The sequence below is a fragment of the Pinus tabuliformis genome, chromosome X (genome assembly GCF_031772625.1).
Source record: "Pinus tabuliformis cultivar Carrire ecotype Pingquan chromosome X, CPIR1, whole genome shotgun sequence".
In the NCBI taxonomy this organism is placed as follows: Eukaryota; Viridiplantae; Streptophyta; class Pinopsida; order Pinales; family Pinaceae; genus Pinus; species Pinus tabuliformis.
The window spans coordinates 1619943968-1619968143 of NC_142308.1; positions in this window are offsets into that span (position 1 = coordinate 1619943968).

Consider the following 24176-nt stretch of genomic DNA (forward strand, 5'->3'; position numbering starts at 1 on the left):
TCGCCCGAGAACCCAGGAAACGATAAAAAAGTAAGAAAACCGCAGTTTTACCCTTTTTTGAATTCCTTCACTGTAAAAAGCTTACAACTTCTGTCACCTCCAGCTGCCAGTCAGAAGGAAAAGGATCCCCGCGTCTGCACCTGAACGATGGCGAGGATCCACCTGCATAGACTTACCCGTGACCCGAACAGAGGACCTCCTGAAACCCTAATCTCCATACCCTGGTCGAGCCCCCCATGCCTGAACCCCCGTCATTAGATTAATCTAATTCCCTGGAAGGATGTTGCAGGAATACATGATGACAATTCATGCAACTTCAACTGTATGAATGGGATGTATGAAGTATTCCGATCATAATTCCGATTCCAACCACGTTTTAATAACGAGATTCCAACCATTTCTTGCGGTCTTCACAAATTTAAATCCCATGTAACAACACTTATTATTGTTAAGTGTGAAGCCAAATTCTAGCTTCTAGATCAGATTTTTCTAGATCTCCAAGATTCTAAATTTTTCTACACCACCATTAGTTTCTAGATCATTCGAAATCTCCATCTTAATCAGATAAAGGATTCTATATCCTTCTTTTCCCTCTATAAATTTGTAATTTGTCTAGCCAAGTAAAGTAACTAACCCTATTATGTAATGCTAAGTGATTTGTGTTCTCATTGATTGTTTTATCTATTCAGCTGTTTCTTACCAAGTAATGTTGTTTTGTTGTTTATGAATTATTCTATGCTTTTGCAGTGTAAGTCTCTTAAATCCGTTGTGCATTAGGTATGCTCTACAATATCCGTTAGTTAAAACTTTGTTGATTTGTCCAAGAAATAGCTGAGTAAAGCTAGTACTAAAAGATAGTTGCTGCAAGAAAAAGTCGTGGACCTATGTTGAAATGTGTTGCTGGAGGTGGAGATCAGTAACTGTTGGTGGAGTTTGAAAAGTGGAGATCCTTGCAGATTGGAGTTGAAAAGTGGTGTTAATAAGTTTTTTTTTTTTTGTTACATCAATTTTGCACTTATACCTCAAGTTTTTTCTCAAACCAACATATGTATGTGTGAAATGTGAAAAGGTTAAAACATTATATATGTTTTTTATATTTATTATGAAACATATATAATTACATGTTGGAATTTTGAAAAGTATATTTTAAAAAGGAGAATTTTGAAAAGGGTATTTTAAAAGGAGGAAGGTCATTACTACTAAATATTAAAGAGTAATAATTAAAGTTTTATTTGCAAGTGGAGTTTTTCTGTTTTGGGGTGTGAATTTGATTGAAAATGGAGACAACAGTTACAGATATGGAGGGCTAATTTTTCCCTATGGAAATCACAGATGGAGGATATAGTGATTCCGATTGAGAGCACAACAAATAAACCCTCATTGATGACAAATGAAGAGTGGAATAAGCTAGATAGAAAGGCGGTTGCAACAATCCACCAATATTTAGCAAAGAATGTTTATTTCAATGTGTCTCGAGAAAAGAGAGTTGAAGGATTATGGAAGAAGCTCCATGATCTATAGGAGAAGAACACGGCATCAAACAAAGTGTTCTTGATGAAGAAGCTTTATAATCTCAAAATGAAGGAGGGTGCTTCAGTTGCTAAACACTTGAATGCATTTAATATTATTACTAATCAACTTGCCTCTCTTAAAATCATTTTAGATGATGAAATTAGAGCTATTTTGCTAATGTGTTCTATGCGAGACAACTTGAAAAATTTAATTGTAGCTATGAGCACTTCAACAACTACAGACCCTGAATTTTGATGATGTCAGCAGTAGTTTAATGAATGAGGAGCTGCAACGCAAGTCAATTGCGGAAAACCAGGGAGGAGAGGCTCTAGCTCTAGCTGATCGTGGTAGGAGAATGGATCAAGGCCAGCAAGGGCGATCAAGATCGAGAGGCCGATCAAAATCAAGGAGAGGCAGAATCATATGCTTTCATTGTGGCAAACCCGAGCACATGAAGAAAGAATGTCGATTCTGGAAGAAAGGACAAAAGGATCAGAGACCGTCTAGTACAAATCACAAGTCATCGAGCACAAATGAAGGTGAGACTACTGCTGTAGCCACAGATGGTGATGTGTTGTTTTCTGTTTCAATAGAGGATGCATGTATATATACATCTAGCAGTAGCTTTGATTGGTTCCTTGACTCTGGGGCATCTCACCATGTAACCCCATGCAAAGATAGTTTTGTTTCATATAACCCTGGTGATTATGGTAGAGTGCATTTGGGGAATAATCATTTTTGTAGTATTGTTGGAGTGGGAGATGTCGAGATCAAGATGAAAGATGGACAAGATATATTGTTGAAACAGGTCAGGCATGTACCGGAAATACACATGAGTTTAATCTCTATGGGACGACTGGATGATGAAGGCTATTCGACAAGCTTTGGAAAAGGAAGCTGGAAAATTTGCAAAGGTGCATTGGTCGTGGCCAAAGGACCCAAGACAGGGACATTATACACATTGAAGACACTGATAGGAAAATCAGATTTGGCTGCTGTCACAAAAGAAGGAAATTCAGCAGATCTGTGGCATAAGTGTTTGGGTCACATGAGCGAGAAGGGCTTAAAAATCCTTGTTGGTAAAAATTTATTGCCAGGTTTGAAATCCTACAATCTTGATCTTTGTGAGCATTGTATATATGGTAGACAAAGAAGGGTTTCATTCCTTAGAGGTGGCCATGACAGAAAGAAAAATGTGTTAGAATTGGTACACTCAGATGTGTTTGGGCCCGTTAACATCAAATCATTAGGAGGAGCATCATATTTTGTAACATTTATAGATGATGCATCCAAGAAGGTTTGGGCATATCCTATGAAAAATAAAAGTGAAGTATTTGGAATATTTCAAAAATTCCATGTTGCTGTTGAAAGAGAGACTAACAAATTGCTGAAGTGTTTAAGAACATATAATGGTGGAGAATATTGCTCAAATGCATTTAAGGAATATTGCAACAGTTTTGGCATAAAGCATGAGAAGATTGTGCCTGGTACTCCTCAACAGAATGGTGTCGCAGAAAGGATGAATCACACCATTATGGAAAATGTGTGAAGTATGTTGTCCAATTCCGGTTTGGAGAAGATTTTTTGGGCTGAAGGAGTGAGGACGGCTTGCTACCTCATAAATAGATCTCCAACTACAACGTTGGATGGCGGTATCCCTGAAGAAGTTTGGACTAGTAAGAATTTGAATTATTCTCACTTGAAAATCTTTGGATGTGAAACATTCGTACATATTCCCAAAGAAAATAGAACTAGGCTAGATGATAAATCTATGAAATGCATTTTTTTGGCATAGATGGATGGAGATTTTGGTTATCATCTATGGGATCCAGTCAAACATAAAATTATTAGAAGCAGGAATGTTATATTTAATGAGTCAGAAATGTTCAAGAGGACTCTAGGTGAGTTGGAGGTCAAGAAGGTTATTGACAGGTTTGAAGAGCAGCTGGAAAACATACCACCAATACAAGAAAATGAACAACAAATTCAGGAGCATGAAGAACAACAAGTGGAAAATGATGAACAAGAAGAAGAAGGAATCTTGCAGGAACCTTTACAGGAGATTCAAGCTGATAATGCACCACCACAGTTGGTTCGCAGATCTTCTAGGCCTCATAAGTCTTCACAAAGGTATCCTCCTTCAAACTATATTTTGTTGACTCATGAAGGTGAACCTAATTGTTTTCAAAAATATTGTAAAGTCAAGCACAATAAAGAATGGAAGAAAGCAATGGAAGAAGAAATGAACTCTTTGCTAGAAAATAAAACTTAGGAGTTGGTAAACCTCCCAGAAGGTAGAAAGCTCTACAAAACAAATGGGTGTACACGATTAAGCATGAATGTGACGAAAAGAAGGAGAGGTATAAAGCAAGGCTAGTGGTGAAAGGTTTTGCCCAAAAGGAAGGTATTGACTTCACTGAAATTTTCTCACCGTTGTTAAAATGTCATCCATTAGAGTCATTCTTGGTCTAGTTGTTGATTTAGACCTAGAATGTGAACAATTAGATGTAAAAATTGCATTCCTTCATGGTGAATTGGAGGAAGAAATTTATATGGAGTAGCGAGAAGGCTTCATAGAAAAAGGCAAAGAAGGCCTTGTTTGTAGGTTGAAGAAGAGTCTCTATGGCTTGAAACAGGCACCTGGACAATGGTACAAGAAATTTGATTCATTCATGTTGGAACATGGTTTTCAGAGGTTGGAAGCCGACCATTGTGTTTATATCAAGAGGTATGATCAAAGAAAGTATATCATATTATTGTTATATGTGGATAACATGTTAATTGTTGGGCATGATAAGAATAAGATCAATAGGTTGAAGAAAGATTTGGGTAGAAAATTTGCAATGAAGGATTTGGGACCAGCACAACAAATATTGGGCATGCGGATTATGCATGATAGGAAAAAGAAAAGGTTGTGGCTATCACAAGAAAAATATATCAAGAAGGTGCTTGACAAGCTTAATATGAAGGATGTCAAGCCAGTTGGTACACCCCTTGCAATGCACATCAAGCTGAGTACTGAATTATGTCCTAGTGATGACAACGAGAAATAAGAGATTAGCAAGATTCCTTATGCTTCAGCAGTTGGCAGTTTGATGTATGCCATGGTATGAACACGACCAGACATTTCATATTCAGTGGGAGTAGTGAGTAGGTTCCTTGCCAATCCAAGCAAACAACATTGGCAAGCAGTAAAATGGATTTTGAGGTATCTCAAGGGTACTAGTCATTATTGTTTATGTTTTGGTCATGATGAGACTGTGCTTGAAGGATTTATAGATGCGGATATGGCTGGAGATATGGATACCAAAAAGTCCAATATAGGTTATTTGTATACATTTGTAGGTGCAGCGGTATCTTGGGTGTCAAGGCTACAAAGAATAGTAGCCCTCTCTACAACAGAAGCAGAGTACATAGCTGCAACAGAATCTTGTAAAGAGATGTTGTGGATGCAGTGATTCCTAGGAGAGATAGGAATAAAGTAGGACAAGTATGTGTTATATTGTGATAGTCAGAGTGCCATTCACTTGGCGAAAAACCCAACATTTCATTCAAAAACCAAGCACATTGACTTAAGGTACCATTGGATCCGGCATGTGTTGGAGGAAGAACAATTATCCTTGGAAAAGATCCATACTGATAGGAACCCTACTGATATGCTCACTAAGATTCTACCACGAAATAAACATGAGTTATGTAGAGGCATGGTAGGACTCGGTGTGACTTGATGACTCTTATTTGGCTTCAAGTGGGAGAATGTTAAGTGTGAAGCCAAATTCACGCAGGATTCTAGATCCTTCTAGATCAGATCTTTCTAGATCTCCAGGATTCTAGATCTTTCTACACCACCATTAGTTTCTAGATCATTCCAGATCTCCATCTGAATCACATACAAGATTCTAGATCCTTCTTCTACCTCTATAAATTTGTAATTTCTCTGGCCAAGGAAAGTAAGTAAGTCAAGGCCCAAGCTTGTTATGTAATGCTAAGTGATTTCTGTTCTCCAATGATTGTTTTATCTATTCCACTGTTTTTGATTGAGTAATCTTGTTGTTTCTCCATTTGTCTGTCTCTGTGAATTATTCTCTACTTTTTCCATCTTGAACTTTCTAGGGTTTTCAGAATTAAAATACTCACTAGGCCCCTTGAGTGTTTCTCTTCAATTTGACTCTTTTACCCTAATTTTTGCTACCTCCCTGCTTCTGAGCCTGGACTTCGGTATTACCTCCCACCACCATTTGGGGATCCAGAAATGTCGAAACTTCAGGTTCCACACCAGGAGAAATCTGCTTTCTGCTTTGCTTCCTAGGACCCGACAATTCAGAAAAATCAGAAGGACCCACACGCGGATTAAATTCGAACTTTGCATCACGTAAATTTAGTGTCTTAGGACATATAGATTGTGTTTTAAATTCTTTCCTGGGATCCTCCTCTTCTTCGTCCTTTCGTTTCCGACCCCTCTTCTTCTCATATCCCTCTTCGCTGTCATGTGCCACAGCCAGGGGATTCCTTCCCAACTTCCTAGCCTGGACTCTGGAACCGGAATCAACCCCCATCTGCAATTTGGGTGCATATTCCTCGCTCTTCAGAAACATCGAATCATCCGGCTGCGCAGGCGGCATATTCTCGAACCCTGCGTAGCGTAAATGGAGTGGCATGGACTAGTTAAAAAAATGAAAATTACTTCAACATTTTTCTATAATAAAAAACATTATGAAAATTGAAATAAGATTAAGACTAAAATTATTTTAATGTTTTAAATTTTTATATTCAAGTAATAATAAATGGTTTAAAATTGTATTAATCAACAATAAAAAATTTATGAATATATAATTGTTATAATGAAATTATTCATTACTGGATTTATTTTATTAATTTTGAATTAGTCAGAATATGAGATAGATGTGAATTAAACTCAAATATTTAACATGTAATGTTTAACATTATTAATTTAATGTAGGTTTTATTTAAAATTCAATCTAATTATTATTATGTATAAAGGTAATATAAACTAAATAAATAAAAATATAAATAATCTATGGTAAATAAATAAAACCTTTTTTTATACTTACTCTACATGTATGGTAAATAAATAAAAATATATCAAATAGGATTAGAAATCAACATCTAAACTCAAAAATACCATGGGCCAAATACCATGGTAAATAAAAAAGGCATAGTAAATAAAAAAAATATAAATAAATTAGTATGGTATATATATATATATATATATATATATATATATATATATATATATATATATATATATATATATATATATATATATATATCCACTTTATATTTAAAAACACTCAAAAAAGAGGTTTTATTTAGGTGCAACCTATGTGCCAAATTGTTATTAATACCATGAAAAAAAACATTATTAACCCTAATGTTAATATTAAAAGATTAATATCAATATTATTAAATTTAATAACTTTGGATTAATATAATATTAAATTTGTTATATTATAATATATATTAATATATCATTATACATATTAACTCTAGGTATATACCGGAGGGAAGAACAAAGACATAGAGTGATAGAGGTGGAGAGAATTTGGAAGTGACAAGGGAAAGATTGAGATAAACTAAAGGAGAGGGGAGAGGAGGAATGAAGAGAGAGAGAGAGAGAGGGAGAGGACTAAGAGAGGTAGGGAAGGGTAAGAGAGAGAGAGGGAGACACAAAGATGGAGGGGGAGAGAGAGAATGAGAGAGGGAGGGAGATAGTGAGAGGATCAGAGGGTAAAGAGAGTGAGAGAGAGATGGGGGAAGAGAGAGGAGGTAGGAGAGAAAGGGAGAGATAGAACTTGAGAGAGAGGAGGAGAGAGGGAAGGATGGGGAGATGGAGTTGGAGGGGGAGAGAAAGAGAGGGAAGGAGAGAGGGAGGTATATATTAAAATAGAGAGAGAGAGAGATGGGCAAGAGAGAGGATTGGAGGGAAAAGAGAGAGAGAGAGAGGATTCGAGGGCAAAGAGAGAGAGAGAGAGAGAGTGATGGGGGAAGAGAGAGGGAGGTAGGAGAGAAAGGGAGAGAGAGGGAGGTAGGAGAGAAAGGAAGGATGAGAGAGAGGAGGAGAGTGATGGGGGAAGAGAGAGGATTGGAGGGCAAAGAGAGAGAGAGAGAGAAAGAGAGAGATGGAGTTGGAGGGGGGAGAGAAGGAGGGAAGAAAGACATAGAGACTCAGAAGTGGAGAGAGAGAGGGAGTGACAAGGGAGAGATGGTGAGAGGATGTGTATGTTTGGGGGTGATATAAAGAGACAAAGAAGGAGAGATAGAGAGAATGGGAGACAGAAGGAGAGAGCGATGGATATAGTAACAGAGTTGGAGGGTGAAGAGAGAGAGAGATAGGTGGGAGATAAAGGGAGAGAGAGGAAGGGAGAGAGAGGGTGTGAGAGAGTGGAGAGAGGGAGGGAAAGATAGATGAAGTTGGAGGGGGCGAGAGAGGGAGGTAAGAAGAAAGACATAGAGAGAGAAAGGTGGAGAGAGAGAGAAAGAGTGATAAGGAAGATGGAGAGAGAGGGAAAGAGGACCATAGGAGGAAAGAGAGAGAACCAGGAAGGGGAGAGAGAGAGAGAGAGAGGGATAAATAGATAAGTTAGAGAAAGAGAGTGTATGTTTTTGGGGTGATATAGAGAGACAAAGGGAGATAGAGATATTGATGGAAGGTGAAGGGAGGGAAGAAGAGAGAGATGGAGAGAGGGGGGGACAAAGAGATTTATAAATATGGAGTGAGTTTGTGTGTGTGTGTTTGGGGGGTGATATAGAGAGACAAAGAAGGAAAGATGGAGGAAGATATAGATATAGATGGAGGGGGGAGAGAGGGAAGAACATATCTTGCACTAGATGCATTGATTTTAGTGTAGATGATGATTTCTAATCCTATTTGATTACTTGCACTAGATGCATTTATTTTAGTGTAGATTCTAATTTCTAATGATATTTGATTGCTTGCACTAGATGCATATTTTTCAATGTAGATGATTTCTAATCATATTTGATTTATTGCACTAAATGCATAGATTTTAGTGTAGATGGTGGTTTATAATCCTATTTGATTGCGTCCACTAGATGAATTGATTTCAATGTAGATGTTGATTTCTAATTATATTTGATTGCTTGCATTAGATGCATTGATTTCAATGTAAATGCTTTATAATCTTATTTGATTGCTTGCACTAAATGCATTGATTTCTAATAATATCTCATTGCTTGCACTAAATGTATTAATTCCAATGTAGATGTTGGTTTTTAATCCTATTTTCTTACTTTCACTAGATGCATTGATTTGAGTGTAGATGTTGATTTCTAATATTATTTGATTCCTTGTATTAGATGCATTGATTTCAATGTAGAAGTTATTTTCTAATCTTATTTGATTGCTTGAATTAGATGCATTAATTTTAGTGTAGATGTTGATTTATGATTTTATGTAATTGGATGTATGATGGTACATTAATTTTAAAGTGATTGGATTAACAATGTGCATTTATTTGAGTGTGAGCAGAAAATATTATTGGCACTGTACATTGATTTTTGTGTTATAGTAATTCAACTTATTAATATTGGAGAGCAAGAGAGACAAGGTATGGTGCTTACTACAACAACTTGAGATAAATATTTAAATGGTTTACGATTTCAATTGTCCTTTTCATATAATCGATATGAAAAGATTGCAAAACTAATAAGGGTGACAATAAGAATAGTAAAAGAAAATAGTTTGAGATTGATCACAATGAAGACTATTTGTAATTGATTGTATTCTTATTATTCACATTTTCTATCATTCAACACTATTACATTATCACTTTGCATTCAAAAATTTTATTTCATCATTAAAGTTATTAACAATATTTATCATCTCAACAAACTGAGGCAACTAAGAAAATTTCAAATTAAAATGACTAGATTAATCTCAGACATATTTAGCATATTAAAAATGATTATATTAATATTAGATGTATTTGCATATTACTAATAAAATTAATTATATCTTTGATAGATTTTCCTTAGCCACACACAACTAAAACCATCTTAGATCCATCTTTACTCTGGATCTATCAAGTTGAGAGGGATCAAATCTCTCGAGGTGCAAACCTTTCCTCAAGTTTTTCACTCCAAAAAGAGCTTTACACCTCAAGAGATTTGATCCCTCTCAGCACTTGGTAGATCCAGAGTTAAGATGAATCTAGATAGGTTATATTAATTTTTAAAACGTAAAGTAAATATTATTGAAATTCTTTAGTGATATAAATATAACTTATATAAATATAATTTTCTCAATCATATAGGTTCAAATACCTAGTTTGGTGATGCTTCAAATTTTCCTAGAAATATGGAAATTACCACATGATTTTGTTAAAATCTGGAAAAATTATCAAACTTATGATTTTGGGTGCTCACGGATGGTGTTGAATCTATTTCCATCCTCAAAAACAGGATTCAAACATTTTTTCGATGGTGCTGGACCCGTCAATATTCAAGGGATCTCCCTGGTACGAAGTCCCAACTAGACCTCACACCGTTTGGTGTAGGAGTGCCATTCTGTATGATGGCCCGATTTCCATTATCTTAAAGGTTTGCCGTAGCTCTTTCTTGTAAACACATGAGAGTGGTTTTCTTTTTATTCAAACATCGAGGTTTGCGTGACTCGTGAGTGCTTAATGTTACTTGCATCAAGGTTGTTTCACCAGAGAGGGAGAGGGTGGAAGTGAGTCTCAAGTTGAAAGGAAATAGTCCCAACTTCGTTAGAGACACACAACACAGCTGGACATGCGCAACTTCTAGCGGAGTAGTCCACACGGATGTAGCAGTCACAAACACATAATGAATGGATAGCACATACAACAACCACCCGAATAGTCCACACGAGTGTGACAATTTTTATAACAAGTTTATGAGAATGGTTATGTCGAGTGTCCGAAAGAATAGTCCATACGGGCGAGACAATGTTAACAACTTATACAACAAATTTTTAAAAGCATATGTATTAGAACAACTGAAATAGTTCAACTATCTTATACAAGTTAAAGCAACATTCATTACAAGCGTCCAAAGAATAGCCTTACAAACACATACAATACATGTGTGAAAATGTGCTGGCCTATTATCAAGCTTCTGAATTAAGTGAAAGTTCCAAGACACATCGGTACACCATTACATCACAAACCCCAATAGTGGGGTGTTGGAGCCACTGCTCGCTCCTCAGAGAAAAGACTACAGACTCCTAAGGCTATGTGTGAGGAGCCAAGGTGAAAATTATTTTGCATGTACCAATGAGGGGTATATATAGCCAAGGGTGAAAATGACCCTTGTGACTGTTCGACTTCCCTCATGAATGTTTGATTTACATGACTCTTCAACTTTACATGACTCTTCAAATTTACATGTGGGCGTCTTGGAATTCCACATTAAATTACATTGATTACAACAGTATGTCCATATTAGTGATGTGGTCGAGATGACTCATGATACGACTTGACACGACAATGATGGTATGTTCATGTTGCTACTGGTGTCCATGTCGAGTTGTAGTGTTGTTGAGTGATGAATGTGCTCTTACTGTATCATAGCTTTACCTCTGCATGGCAAGATGTGCGGAGTCTTCGATGGTCTTGGTGTTCGCTTGATGTTGCATGTGCATGTCTCTCCTCTGCTTATACTTGGCATGATCCATGTGTTCATCTGTTCGCCAACAAGTCTCCTAGCATGCACTCCTTGCTCACCCCTTTCATCGTCGCGCCATGTATCATCCATGTACTCGTATTTGCAATCACTCATGATGAGACAACATCAAATCCAAAAATTGCCTAGTATACCATGATGCATTATCTTTTGTTATCGAATTTAGGTGACTGAGAGAGAGGACAAGGCTCTGAAACTACATAGAGCACATTTCAGGTTGGGATGCGGGTTCTGGGCACTGTCAAGGAAAATTGCGCAGAGGTCACTGAGAGGCTGAGATAGGCAGTTCGGATTAGTAGTGTCTGTCTGTGGGATCTGGTTTAGCTGAAGGGAAGATCCATACAAATTTTCTAGGGAGGTAGTGCAGGCAGCAAAGAGGATACTAGCATTGAAAACTATGCAGATTCTCAAGGGAGGCTGGCAGTAGGTTGTGGGAGCTTGCTGGCCAAAACTACCCATAACTAGGAGGCTGGCCTGCAAGACATCTTTGTGTAGTTTGTGGGCTGAGCGGGGTGTCAGGCAATTGGGAGACAACCCATGAAAACTACACAGTTTTTAGGAGGAGCAGCAGGTTGACTCATAGGGTGACTGGCTGACAAAATTGCATAAATTTTGAGGATAGTGTAGTGATAGGCAGTGGTTGTCTATCCTTCATGTCTGTGCAATTTCTTCATTCACCGGAGTCGAGAATGGTGGTAGCTTCTATGCAATTTTTTGGACGAGTCGAGCCTGGGGTCACTGCTTGATCAAACTCTCCAGTTGACCAGCTCGAGGCTTGATAGCTTTGCTTGCGAGCAACATAGATTGAGATGGCTTGCGGAGAAACTTCTGCACTATTCTGGGTGACATTCAATCAGGTTGACTCCAAGATTGCAGAGTGTAGACTACTTGGGAGAAGCCTCAAGCTCTGCGCAATTCTCGGCAGGAGTATATGATCACTTAGGGCTAAGACTGCGCTGTGCAACTCAGTGGAGGTTCGGTTTTTGGAGGGTGGTCCACTCGACAAAGTTTCAGGAAAATGACTAAGTGTGTGAGCAAGCGAACTTGTCCATACGAACACACACTCGACATGAATTGATGAAAAGACACCTCGAACCATCAAGACAACATACAGTTAGTACGACTAACCAACGGGTGTGGGTGACAAGCATGACACTTGAGATAGATCATTGAATGACCGCAACAACACTTGCGCAACATTGCATACAACTTCATGTGTGAGTGAAACATATGCTTACATAGCGAACACAACTTGTACACATGAAGATGGACTTTGTGCATACCTAGAACATGGCTGCAAGTATGACATTGTGACCATCATGCTAAAATATCTTCAGTGAACGGTCAAGCGAGGAGGGTGCAAAGACTCAATAGGAGCTCGTGGGATGATCCCGATGCTTAAAAACATCAAGGAAAAACCAAGGAAGGCTCCGAAATTGGATGCAAGCCAAACTTTTGGAGGGTGTTGTAGCCGCTACAACACTTGGAGACACACTAGTTGAATACCATCTTCTTTGTTTTGGTCCATTGACAGCACAGGGCCTTGGTCTATCTGGGAGTATTGAATCGATGTATGGGTTACTTCAACTTTCCCACTTATCCCATGGATAGACATGGTTCACCTTTCTCCAACTCAGTCAAACACAACAACAGGTTTCAGCTTGATCACAGTGTTTTGAAATTGGGAAGGGTAGTTTGGATTGTGAGTTAAAAAAATTAAGAGAAAAGTTTTCATCTCTATTATTGATCTGCTGCCAATAGGCTTGGATAGTCCCGCGGTGAAGTCACACAAGAACACACACATTGCTCCATTGTGAGAGAGCCTGGTCAATACCCCGGTGGAGTTGCATGCTTCACCTCTCTACGCAGGAAGCCTTTCTCTTCTTTCACCTTTGTATTTTAAAAGAGGACTGTGCATAGGCACTTATTAATTTTTGGGGCGAAAGAGGGATCCTGACTTATTGAGAGTAGAAGAGGTTGTCCCTTTAGAGAAGCATGTAAGACATATGACATAGGTTAGCTCGTTTAGATTTTCCCCTCCTCCATTTCTACTAGTTGGATGAGTTTGAATACACAGAGTAGAAGGCTGAGTGCAAGCATGGGGTTTCCGAGTTGGAAACAGGTTCATGTTTGGACCCAATATTCCCTCGCAGATGACTCGTATTTTCCATCAAGACTTCATCGGCCGAAGGGTATAACCAAGCACAAAGAAGATGGACACAGGACTGGCCAAGTGCTGTAGTGTCACAAGACTCTTTGGATCTTAGCCATATACTCATTCAAAAGGGAGAACTCCGTAGAGGGAATCACTTATTTGCAAAACCAAAAGTAGCATGATAATAAGAAAAAAACAAAAGACAAAAAACAAAACAAAAATAGTAAGCAAAGAGAAAAAAAACAAGCAATAAACATACTATGTACATGGCTGTTCGCTTGTTGGGGCCTGACCTAGGTTCAAAAGAGATTTAGCCAAACAAATCTCGAAACTACTGGCCCTTTCAGTGACAGTCCATGGCGTGCGGACTGAGGTCTCACCCGAGGTAGTATGGGAGGGTGTTGGAACTAGGTTTCCACACCCTAGGGATGTCTTGATGAAGTCTGGGAAGTTCACGAATTGATCTTGCGTGCTTGCATTGCTCCGCAGCCATCTGTCCTTCGCAACTTGTGCAACTGCTTCCGCGTAGCTCTATAAAGAGTGCGAAGAGGTGTTGTCTAGATCCTTATTCCTTACTGTGCTTTTATTATAGATCTTAACTTAATTATGTGGGCCCAATATTCTCATTAATCATTCAACATTCATAACAAGTGCGCGCAATCATAAACTGTAAAGAGATGCATAAATATAACATAAGCATAGACACAGAATATTCCAAAATCAACTTATCTTTTATTAATTCTCTATCCCGTACAATCCCGACTCCACTCTGTGCACTCAGCTGCAGGGGTCCGCGCACACAACTGCAGAATCTACCAGGCCTTTGCACACTCAGTTGCAGAGCCTCTTCCTACTACTACAACCCAAGACTCGGACTTACAGACTCAGAGCTAATTCATCATCCAAAACCCATATGACTTCTCAAAAACATAAAAAAGACTTTACCCTTAGAGCCTCGCTCTATTTATACAATCCCATGGTCCGCGGACCATGGGTAGGTCAACATACCATACATTAAATTATATTATTTTAGTGCAAACAACCCTAGACTCTTGCGCTTCGCACCTGCATTTCACGGGGTCTTTACATTACACTTTTACCAAAATTCAGGCTTCAAGCCCAAAAAACATACTATGGGGGGATCCGCTGCCCAACAGACCCCCAAAAAATCATCGTGACTAATCCTGTGTCACTCTGCTAGTGTGGCGATCCTTGCGCGAATTCTATCCAACTGTGCTTGTGTGGTACGAAGGTCCGTAACCCACCATGCTGCCATCATCTGGATCTGCTCCATTTCTACTTCAAAATCATCTGCATCTGACTGGATTCTCTACTTTGATGTCGGCTTCTAGTACCTGTGTTTATAGTCCTGCACCTCTGTTCTGCTTGGCAGGTTGCGAAGACTGTGCTTTGGTCAGCTAGTCAGATAGCCAACCCACTTGTGTAGGGCTTCAGGCGACTTCCATTTACTCTTCCTAGGAAGGGCTCTCCATTAAGTTTGAGTAGCTGGACCGTGGCTCTGTCTGTGACCTCCTTTACCACATATGGTCCCAACCAATGCATTCTGTATTTTCTGGGAAATTTTTCGAACTTGCTGTCATACAACAACACTAAATTGTTTACCTTGAATGTGGGCAACCTAATATGGCGATCGTGCTAGGATTTCTCGCACTGTTTCTGGACCTGCTGATGGAATCCTGCTAGAAACCATTCTTCCTCGAGTTCTTCCAATTGCGCGAGTCTCTCTTCCAAGGCTTCACAGTCCGACATGCATGTAATTGCTACTATCCATAAATTGGGTACAATGTATTCCATTGGCATGACTGCTTCCGTGCCATAGACTAACCTGAAAGGTGTCTGACCCGTCAATTTCTTGCACATGGTTCTATATGCCCATAATACAGCAGGGATGTGTAGGTCCCAGTTGTTTCATTGCGCGTTACATACTTTGGTTAGCACAGTCTCCAGAATCTTGTCGAATGCTTCTACTATCCCGTTAGCTTACAGATGGTACGGTGTACTTTTTTGATGATACACCTGGAACTCCTCGGTGAGTGCGCTGATAGTTTTATTCAATAAGTGTGTTCTGTGGTCACTCATTAAAATTTTCGGGCATCCAAACCATGCCAACACGTTGTCGAACAAAAATTTCACAGCTGTGGGGTTGTGTAGTCCTTAACTGGCTGTGCTTCTACCCATCGAGTCAGTACCCTGTCACGGTGACAATGTAGTGCGCATCCATCTTCCCCTGAGGTTTGATTGGTCCCTGATCCAGGTGGATCTTCAGATACAATGGCATGGAAAATCTCAAAATTTAAAGTGGTAGAAAAAGCAAGTATCCTGACATCAAATCAAAGTGCTTGTCGCCCTGATTCCAATGGTGTGAATGACACTCCAATCCGAGTTCGGATGATGAAGTTGTGGCAGAAAGAGTTGGCCTTAGTTCCTTTGGAAATTGAGGCTTTTTATTATAAAAATGGGTTTTTAGCCTTACGAAGGACAATCGCAATCGGAGGGTCCAGAGGGGTGGACTTAAGAAGTAGCAGCAGAACCTCGATCGACGATCTTTGATTAAATCGCAATCGGGGCAAGTAATCGGCGATATCGAGATGGAGCGATTGGAACTAGGCATAGCTGACTTGCGATCGTGATCGGCGATCAGAGCGATTGGCCGATTAGCGATCGGCAGGACCCCTGAGACGCAGCGACGCGATATGTCGATCCGATCAGGCCGATGCGATACGCTGATATCGACGATCGGCGATCGGTGTATCCCTGGGATAAAGGGCCATTGAATGAGCGATATGTCGATTGCGATATGGGGGTCGGACCTGATGGGTCTATAAGCCCGATTTAATGGAATTTGAAGCCTAGCCTAAAGGCTTTTGGTCGGATTTTCTTATGTTTCCATGTATTATCGGTTCAAATGGAAAAAGGCCTATTATTAAGGTTTGTTGTGACTGTCGACCCTTCCATCTAAATGACCTTTATTATAAACAAAACAACTCTGATTTTTAAGCAACATTGTGCTATAAAGCCCAAGGCACGTAATAGTGTACGAGGAGGAGGATTTTTCAGCACGTAGTTCGTTTGGCAAGAGAGCTTTCAGGTGGCCGATAGTGCATTGGGACAAGTTTTATACGATTTTTGCCCCTCAATGCCACAGACGCATTGGTGTTGTCGATTTTTCCATCTGAGGTCTCCATTTCACAGCCATTGTCTAGAATGGAGGTATAGCCTCTTTTTATGTAAAATGATGAATGTATTCTCTTCTTTTCATGCCACTTAATATGTGAAGGCCTCCCCATTGATCGAGCAAGGCTCGGAGACCTAGTCCGAGTTGGATGAACTCAGTTATCAAGTCTTGTTGTTTTCTTGTCATGCCTTCATGTGTTCCTTCTTCTTTTATGTGTGCACGTTAGATTTCTGTGTTAAGCTGCAATTTTTACATGTGATTCCTTCCATACATCTATAAGCAAAAGATCCCTGGATCAAGTGGTATCAGGGTAGGTCTTTTTAGATGTGAATTGCATGTTTGTATGCTAACAAGAGACAGACTCCAAAGAGGTGAAGGGGAAATAGAGCCTTTCGATCCCAAAGCGAGGCGTGCACAACGAAGGAGAAACATGGCAGAAGATGAAGCTCATCTTGAAGAGGAGTGCAATTTCCGCAAGACTTTCTATTTAATGGAAAAGAATATCAGTTAGCTGGTTTTAAGGATGGAGAAAGCAGAAGAGAGAAACCCAGAAGAACAAGGTTCAACACATGGCAATGGTGGAGAAGAACCCCCTCCTTCTCCTTCCAGGAGTGAAGGTTCTCCTTCCTCTCACCACCATAATCGTAGAAATTCAAAGGATGCATCTAAGAAACCTTGCTTTCAATTAGATGTGAAATTTGATCTTCCCATGTTTAATGGTAAAAGTAATGCAAATAAGCTTAATAATTGGATTAGGTAGATTGAGGTCTACTATTGGGTAGTCGGTCCCCCGTGTAACGGGTTTGGGCTTAAAAGCTCACAATTTTGGGGATATTGGTATTGTAAAGGCTCTGCAAAGTGCGCGGAGCGTGAGTTGTAATAAGTCAAGTCAAAGGGTAGTCTGCCAAAAAATAAGGTTAAATAATAGAAAATGAGTTCGCCTACCCATGGTCCATGGACCATGAGAATGTATAAATAAAGCAAGGATCTAAGTGTAGAAGACAGTTTGGAGGAAGGCATTAAGGAGATCAATAGTGCATGGGTTGTTGGGAGAGGTAGTTGCTTTGAGTCTGTAAGTCTGAGTTGAGGGGTATAATAGGAGATAGAGGCTCCACAACTGTGTGCGCGAAGGCCTGGTTGGAGTCCGTAGCTGAGTGCGCGGACCCCTACAATTGTGTGCGCAGGGCAGGAAGAGGATTGTAACCTGATAAAGGCATTAATAAAGATAAGTTGATTATGAAATATTGTGTATCTACTCTAGATTATTGTTTATGCATCTGTTCATGATTTATGACTACACGCATGACTATTTATGTTAAATGGTAACTAAAAGTATTGTGCCTTCATAAGTAACAAAAGATCTATAATAATATTAAGCTCAGTAAAAGGTAAACCACATTCGTGCTTGACTAAGGTAGTTAGTCTGAAAAGATAGTGGCGCGGAAGCAACGCAGCATGTCAGATCGATCCACGCAACCCTAGACCACATCAAGACATCCCCAAGGTGCGGAAACCTGGTTCCAGTACCCTCCCATACTACCTTGGGTGAGACTTCATTTCGCACCCCATGGACTGTTGCCGAAAGGGCTGGTAGTGTCGGTATTTTTTTAGCGAATCATTTATGAACCTGGGTCAGGCCCCATTAAGCAAATAAATGGTTCCATTGCCAGGACCGGGATCTGCCTAAGGGATGTCTGATGTTAGAACAATGGAACTCTATGAAGAAAGAAATTGAAGATTGGTTGGATCAGAAGCTGCACGAGTTCGTAATACAAGGAAACAAAACTCCGCAGATATCCGAGAAGAGGTGGTTGGATCACTTCATATATACAGAAATCTATGAGGTCTTCTTCGCAACCTTCTCTTTAGAACTATACGATTGGATCACAAGGCTAGTAGATAGCCAGGAAGATGCAAGCTTGATCAGCCGATAGTGTGGACTCTGGAGTTGGTGTGTAGGCTAGAAGCATTTGAAGATAAGATCGCGCGGGCCGTAGATCATTGGTTGGATCGGATTATACGAGGGTTTATCACTGAATTTGCGATAGATGCAACTGTCAACTACAACGAAGTAGAAGGATGTTTTCTCAAAGGACCATGAGGTAAGTACATCAAGCCTTTAAATACCTGGATTAAGATGCTGTTATGTGAAAAACGGGTGATGCGCATACATTAATGAGTGGAATGACGTGGAGCGGAAGGGCCTACAAAGGAATCGAAGGGTTAGGAAACAATCCTTTAATCTCACCACCGCGAACAAGTGAGGAAGAGCGTGATTGGGTTTCTCTGAGGAGTGTGGTTAGTCTGATCGGGCAGTGCATTCTGCAGTTATCATCTCTACTAACGCCACCACTCCCTTCACCTTCTTCACCTCCAACTTCACCCACTTCGCCCCCACCAAACCAGTGGTTTAGCATGGTGAGCGCGATCAAGTTGCCTGTATTCAGAGGAGTAAGAAACGAAGACCCAGATCAGTTTTGGTTCGTAGTAAGAGTAGTGTGGGAATTGCACAATGTTATGGATGATAACATTAAGAAGGCCACATTGGTAAGTGCACTGCAGGATCGCGCGCTGACTTGGTATATCAAGCACTCGAATGATCACCTGAATGCCAGAATATCAGAAATTCAGATTGCATTGAATAGAGAATTTAGCCGACCGAAATCGGAGACGTAGTCGATCATCAGATTCAAGGAGATTATGATGCTTCCAGGTGAAACTCCATGGGATATAGATCAAAGGTTGAAAAGTATGATCCGTGAGGTTAATATGACGTTGAAAGACGCGCAACACCGCGCATGGTTTGTGGCATCTTTGACACTACACCTGTAGACAGCACTGTCGCAACATAAGCTCTCAACCCAGGAAGAGGCATTGGAAATGGCGATGAGGTTGCATGAAACACCGATACAGGATCCGGTGTTGGGAGTCCAACAAATCCACACGCAACTACAAAACCTATGCTTAGAGATGTAGAGTTTGAAGCAGGATAGGGTGCCCCAACTAGAGGTGCGCGAAGAAGTGTGGTGTGTAAAATGTAAAGGCCAGGGTCACGATAAGGATCACTGTCCTGTATTCGCGAACTATTTGGCGGGAGGGGGACCAATGCCGTTGAGACTAGAGGCACACGCAAGGCTAAGTGCGCCCACCACACTCTGGTGCATGATATGTCTGGTGGGAGGAAAGAATGCGACAGACAACTGTCACCTATTGCAGAAGTATACCCAGACTTCGCAGCAACTGTATTGTAATTTTTGTAGATCAGTAGGTCACGACGAGCGGACATGTTGGAGCTATGAACTAATGATGGATAGGACCCTAGCTTATCAAATGCAGACAGAAATGCAGGGCCTTGATCCAACTACAGGAATCACGCAGGGGGGATTTCAAGGACGAGGAGGGATGGGACCAAGATGAGGGCGCAGACAGTTAATCTGCTACAACTGCGGAGGACCTGGGCACTACGCGCGCAACTATACAAATCTGACTAGAATATGTTGTCTGTATTGCTGTCAATTTGATCATGAAGCAGTAGATTTTCCGATGTTAATCACACAGATGCACGAGAAAGGGGTACTACAGCCTACTCCAACTCAAAATATCCAAATGATGAGGTCGGAACCACACGAAGAAGACCCCAACGTGAATATGGTGCTTAGAAGTGGCACGAATACAGGGGAAGATAAGGGAAAGCAACCTGAGGATGATACATGGGTCTACAAGGCCCCTACGAAGGAATCTGAACTTGACTCAGAATGCGCAAAGGAAACGGTTATGGAAGCTAAGAAGAGCTTCAAGGAGGCCTCTACTTCAGGTAGTAAGGATCAACCGGAACCGGGAATGGATCCATCTATGCTTACTACATTTTTAGAGACATGCATGAAGCTGCTACGAGACAATAAGGCAATTAAAGGACTCCAGGTGATGATCACTAGGTGCGTAGGATCAGTGGAACTGCGCGTAGTTCGAAAGATGGGGAAGCATACTTTATGTAGTGGGATGGAAATGCAGCTGACGACGCAAATTGGCAAATATGAGATGGATCAGGTAGTCCTCAACCTGGGTTCCGACACAAACGTGTTACCGAAATAGACTTGGGAGTGAATGGGCTAGCCTGTGTTACAGTGGTCTCCTATTCAATTATGGATGAAAAATCAACAAAAGATCGTGCCCATGGGAAGACTGCAAGGGGTAACCGTGGATATTGATGGTGCGAGCACGCAGATAGATTTTGAGGTAATAGAGATTGTGGATGATAGTAACCATTACCCCGCATTATTAGGGATAGATTGGGCTACGGATATGAATGGAGTCATCAACCTGAAGAAGCGAAAAATGAATTTTGAGAAAAAGTCTCTACGTGTCGTCATTCCGCTGGATCCTGCTGAAGGAGTGCGCTACACTGAACCTGTGCACGAAGATGACAACAACGATCAGTTGGACTTCATTTAATAGATAATAGCGCAAGATCAAGATAGGGTAAACCTGACTGAATATGGGAGAATCTCATGGGAGTGCGATAGTTCCTGTACTTCGGATTCTGATGAAGAAGTAGAACATTGACAGAACTAGTTGCACGAGGTGTCAATGCTAAATTGCAATAGAATGATTAGATCACTATGGTACATGATGACCGAAGCTAGGGAATTACCAACATATGATGGGGAAAAAGGTGGGGATCAACTCTTAGACGAAATTGGAAGGTCAGGACGAAAACAATAGTGGTATGATACGATGGATTGGGCATTGTGCGCAGCGCCTGCCCAAGGGTGGTAGAAGCACCAAAAGAATATTGGGAGCTGGCGTGGATGCAAAATAAGGATGCACTTGTGGTTTCAAATTCCCAGTGTCCAACGCGGGTCGAGCAACTAGGGAAAAACAATTTGCGTGGCCACCTGTGTCGATGGGTGCAGTCGAATGTTGTGCAGACACAACCTAGGCTAAGGATAAAAAATTGGCAGAAAGAGCGACGCACACCGCAAATACCCCATGACGAAGCATTCACAAGGCCATGTGGGATCGTGAAGAGAGTTTACCAGGTGGGACGATCACATGGGGACCTGCGCGTCCCAATGGTTCAATGGGCTGATAGGACCATAAGCACAAACTGGAGCACGGAAAGGATTTCAACGACGACAAGAAGAGAGGAAATCAGGAGGGCAGAGAAGAATCCTTGGACTATGGCTCCCAAAGTAGGGATAGGATGAGAGGACCTAGTTATAGGAATTAGGTAGTTGCAAGAAAACCTTTGGCACGGAAGAATGAAACTTCGTGAACTTGATGATGAATAGGCATGGCCGAGGAAGAGAAGTATGACATTGGATGAATAAATCTGCAAACTGGAAAACGAAGTAGCACAAGAAGGTTGCAAGAAACTGAGTATGCGGGGACCGAGTCTATCCATCCCTACTACTACATTAGAAGAAATTGCGACCTTGCTATTATGGTTGCAATTGCACCTTACTAAACAAGGGAAGGTACCATACAAAGAGGGACGTGATGCAAAGGCATGTGGAAGGTGCCAGCAGCCTGGGCTAGCAGGAAAAGTGAAGCCTCACACCAGGGATGCGACCACCTGACTATCTATAGAAGGCATAGTCCCAGTGCTCCAGGCAATTGAAAGAAGGCGTGGGACTATAAACAAGGCTGCAGGAAATTTGCGCGGAAAGGGGGTTCCGCGTAGAGCCTGTCTATCACAAGGCTCGCAGTCATGCTTAGGGGGATGCGCTGCTACATGGATAGGCTGGGGGGTGACTGTTGAAAACACTATTCATGACAAGAAGGCTAACTTAATGCAGAAAGGAGTGGGTGGCAGACCATTAAGACATGAATTACGGGCTAGATTTGGGGAGATCTACCGCCAAGCAAGTACTAAGGACTCAAAAATGGAGGGAAGGGTTGAATTCAAATCCGACTGTTACTATAAAATTCCATGGGGTAGCTTTCAAGTAGCTCTAGGGTTTTTAAGCATTGAGGTAGTACAGAGTAGTGAGTCCCAAGCTACCTTGCCACTCGTAAATGCGCGATTGACCGAGTCTAGTATAAACACAATGTCAAGAACTAGAGTGCGAATTATGGGAGGTAGCCAAGAACCCCGGGTGACCTAGGAGGAGACCGGAGTGACAATGGGTGCACCAGAGGTACCGAAGTCCCCACACACGCCATGACCATAGAAAAACAAACAGCCAATGGGGCCCATCCAGGTATCACCACGACACCCAAGAGTTAGTAAAATCTCACTGGCCAAAAAGGGAAAAGTTGTCACTATTGAAACAAAAGAGGAGGAGGAAGATCTGCAAGACCTGATAGCTCAAATTGAGGCACAGGACGATGAGGAGGAAAATGTCACCCAAGCACCTTCAGTGATAGAGTTACCCTCCTACATTCCCTCATGGAAGGGGACAACCAAGATACCAAAGGACCTAGAGGCCATGAAGAGTGCGCTCCAGACCCTGCTTCTTCCGGATGATATCAGGTTTGACGGTCCCCCGCTGGGATGGGTACTGAATATAAAATTCGAATATTGGGACCTTGCAGATAGTGATAAGTTCCCCCAGTTGGCCATGGAAAAACTACGACAACAAAAATGGCTGCAAAGTGTGGAGAAGTTAGGGTTACTACATCTGCGGTGAATACCCCACTACCACCATGCGCCTATCACTATCTTTGTCATTCGGAAGCTACTGTGTCTAGTACATGATAGGTATTTGTGGCTGGAAGGGTCGATTCTCATCACGACTAAATTAATTCATTGAATCTCACAGCTGCCGATTAAAGGAAGCAATCCCGCAGACATAGCCGGAAAGAGTAGTGACTTGGGCCTTGCGGAAGCTATGAAGGCCAAATATAAGCTAGAGAAAAAGAAGCGAGGGTACGTAATAGCAAGTATCAAAGATCGAGGGGTGTGCATTGCCACCCAGTTTCTGGCTAGCAAGCTCATGAGGAAATGCCATGTAGATGAAGTACCGACATCTGTAATTGCGTTGGTAGAGCAGTGTGCAGAAGGGGTCCAGTTCAATTGGGTGCAGTTTCTCTGTGATGAATTTTTGATGAACTGCAGGGAAGCACAGGACCAGGGTAAGACCTTCCACTATGCATGGGTGCTCTTATCCATCCTGTTGATTGCCGAGAGCTGCCAGTAGACAACCAGTTTCCCACCGTGGAGCAGAACATACCCGAGGCCGTGAGGTATACCTTGCTTTGGGCGACCAAAGACACGGCAAGGATCTAGGAGATAAAGGTATTTTGGATATTTGTAGAGGCAATTTTACAAACATGGATCAACTGTATGCCGTAGTTGTCCTCGACGGTATATAACACTTTACAAAGTGTGGCAGAATTCAAGGTAGATATGCATAACTTGTATATCCGAGCGTGCAAGGATCCAACCCGAGCATGGGAAAAGCTACCATTCATTGCCACAGATGATGCAATCTTTGAAGTAATGGCATCATGGTCTCTGGAGTGGTGTGCCTTGGACTTGGCGGAATTGGAAAAAATTGCGTCACAATAGAAGAAGAAGGAGACCAAGTTGCGCCTCGCGAAGCTAGCAGAAAGAAAGCGTCAGGAATAGGAAGCAGCCATGTAGCAGACGATGGCTGAGGTAGCCATGCTAGAGCAAATGAC